Here is a 3195-nt window from a genome sequence, read left to right on the forward strand (position 1 = left end):
TGCAGGCTCTTAGCTGTCTCTCCCCCTTCTTCTAAGGATACTGCCCCCACCGAAATAACTCCATCGAAACTGAGTCACACACAAAGGCCCCACTCTAAATACCATCGCACTGGGAGTCGGGACTTGAAAACACTAGCTTTGGGGGACACAAGCCTTCCGTACATAACAATGAGAAAAGAAGCCATAGTAAAGCACAGACTTGAACAAGCTGCCGAATACCACAGTGTCACAAAGCCCGGGACACAGCACAGCATTCTGCTACCTGCCTGATGTCCCTCCAGCACAGCTTTTCTCCAGGGTTAGGCTGCATTCTTTCTGAGTGCCTCTTGGTGTGACATGAATGTTGTTCTACCATTTTCTTTAGATAACAGAGAAATCGGGCCAGCTGGTGGTGAGGTGGTTATGGCCACTGGACCCATGGCCAGTCGCGAAGTTCAAGTTCCAGACCTAGTGGCTTGGGGAACACACCAGGCACGGGTGTGTGCATGACCAAAATCCCAAGAGGAGGATGGAGGAGAGGGGACTGCAGCTAACTATCCCCCCTAGGGGTGCTTTCTTGCCTTCCCCTTCTCTTTCTCTGTCTCTTTCCCCCTCTCTCTCTCTCTCTTTCTCTGTCTCTCGAGTGCATGTGCCCTATAGCAAACTTTAAAAATAACATAATAAATAAAATTAAATAAATAAATCTTTTAAAAAAGGGGAAAAAAAGCATAGAAAAATGCCTTCCACCTTCGTTAACTGGGTTTTATTAGGAGTAACTGAGGTGTGCTGGTCTGTCTGTTGCTGGTAGCAGGAAATGCCAGAGTCTGCGTGATCTGAGACCAGAGGTCCACTCAGCTCGTGGAGGAGAGTGCCAGGAGCCACCTCCTGTAGAGGTTTCCTGGCTGCATCATGACATGTGTGTCACAGTGGGACTTGACACAAACACTGAGACCCTGGTGAATACTGGTGCTGGTCAGGGTAAACCACGTTCAAATACAACTTCTCACCACATGTGCTGCAAATAGCAGTGTCGCGAATCACAAGAAATACCAGACACTCCACGTGAGAGTCGCCCGGGGTGAAGACCCCAAAGCCACATCTGCAGCCATTTCAGCACCACCCACAGGAGGGAAAGCGAGGACAAGGACCACTGTGGCCTCTCGCTGCACGATTCGATTCGTGGCACTCTACCGCCCTCTCCTGCTGGGACCACAGCCTGCCCAGGGCGTTGGACCTGGGGGAACTTGCTCAGGCACTCCCTTGGCCTCTGACCGCACCCACCTGTGTGAGACCTTTCAGGGATACAGAGAGAGGAAGACCCGTCGTCTCTCCTCAAGCAGCTCACAGGAACTCAGAAGAGACTCAGGAAAGCCAGCGACTGCCACACAGCGTAGGGGGCTGGGAGAGAGTGGAATGCCACGTGTGGCCAGGCTGCCCCCCCAACACCTCCCTGAGCAGGGCACTCACATGACCGTGAGATGGGTCTGGCCAACGCTGGTGCTGGGCTGCAGGGTCGAGACTGTTGGGAGCGCCAGCTCTACTCGAAGAAGTAAATGAATAGCTTTTATAAAAAAACAGGAGTACTGCAATAATTGTAGTACAATACTACACTATTGGACTACAGGAAAATACTATTTACAGTCTGCTCTGGGTTACTAACCAGTACGACCCCTGTGAGCTCGCCTGACAAGATGACCAAGGAATCGGTAACTCACGTTGGAGCTGAGGCTGGCAGATAAAATCCAAAGCACTCAGTTAAATTCTAATTTCACATAAATACTCGTGCTGCAAACGAGTATACTCAAGGAAAAAAACCCACTTGTCCTATTTCTGTTTATTGCTAAATCGGGCAGACCTACCTGAAGTCTCCCTCTGTAACTGAACTGTCCCAAACTCCAGGTGAGCTCACCAAGAACCAAGGGCCAGTTTCACGTTCACGAGGCCACATTGAGAAAGGAGGCCAGCCCACAGCGCGCGGCCGTTTTCTGCAGTCGCTGTGGTGTGGCTGCAGCTGCCTGTCCCCGTTCTACCTGGAAGCCTCCAGCAGTGCAGCTCAGCTTGCCACAGCCTGCATCACCAGGCCGAGTCTCCTGTGGACTTTGAGCATGGACCTTAAGAAAGACTTCACTCTCGCCCTCTGGTTACGTAAGAGAAAACCCTCTCCATCCCGAGCGAGCAGCTGGGGGCAGAGTCCTGACAGTGCCCCTCAGTTTCCACAGTAGCAAAGGCCACACGCAGGCTGCAGATCGAGAAAGAGGCCAACGATGCACGTAGACAGACATCCTGATGAAACAGCGCCCCAATCACGCAAAGGCAGGCGAAGGCACACGTGGCTCATGGTACTGCGGAGCAGTTGTGAATTTTCAAAACTTTTTCAAAACAGAAAGTTCAAAATAAAAATAAAAAAACCAAATTGTAAGCATGCAGAACAAACTTGAAACAAGCTCTGAGACTGCAGGAAACGAGAACAAAGAGAAGAAAAGGATGAACAGGAGGCGGATAGAAACCAGGGCCAGCGGACAAAGCACGCATGTGTCCGTTTGAAAACACGGAAGGCGCGGCTGCCTCCCACACGTCCCGCGTAGCCCTGTACGAACAGAGGACAGAGGGGCTTCAACCAGGGATGACCGGCCACCAACCGGGGAGAGGGCCACAACCTACGTGCCACACGCTCGGCGCACGCCCGGCAGCCCCGACACCCGACGCGGTCTCCGAGCCTTCCTCCCGTCCCTGGCAGGGCCACGCAGGCGCAGAGCAGCCCGACCGCCCCTGCTCCCGTGCCCGGTCGGGCTCAGCCCACACTCTCCGTGGGCGAGCACCGCCAGCTCGCCCTCCGCCTCCCCGTCACAGGGGTCCCCAGTCCCACAGCCCTCGCCGGGGTGTTGGGGCTCCGAGCAGCCCTGGCCCGCCCCCTCACTGTCCCCAGCCCCGCCCCCTTGCGTGCTTGTGGCGGGCACCTCAGTGTTTCGGCCAGTCCCCTTGCGAACCTCGTGGCAGGTGTCTCGAAGTCCCAAGCACACTCCTTAAATGTCACGTGGCAGGGCTCCTTGATGACCCGGCGCGCCTGCTCGCGTGTCACATGGCGTGGCGTCTCCACGTCCCGGCACATCCCCGTGCGTGCTCATGGCAGGCACCTCCACGTCCTGGGCTCGCCCCTCGTGGGTCACGTGGCAGGAGCATCGACGCCCCAGCCCGCCCCCTCGCAGGTCACGTGTC

General features: G+C 55.2%; 1 long non-coding RNA gene across 1 annotated transcript in view; it reads right to left on the minus strand.

The window, feature by feature from the left end:
- The window catches only part of LOC102498763 (uncharacterized), a 7277-nt gene extending 4098 nt beyond the window's left edge, over positions 1-3179 (minus strand). Inside the window, exon 1 of the long non-coding RNA XR_337183.1 lies at positions 2967-3179. This is a non-coding gene — a long non-coding RNA (uncharacterized LOC102498763). The remainder of the gene's footprint in view (positions 1-2966) is intronic.
- Between the last annotated feature and the right edge of the window lie 16 nt (positions 3180-3195).

The sequence above is a fragment of the Tupaia chinensis genome, unplaced genomic scaffold, assembly GCF_000334495.1.
Source record: "Tupaia chinensis unplaced genomic scaffold, TupChi_1.0 Scaffold144602_1, whole genome shotgun sequence".
Classification (NCBI taxonomy): domain Eukaryota; kingdom Metazoa; phylum Chordata; class Mammalia; order Scandentia; family Tupaiidae; genus Tupaia; species Tupaia belangeri.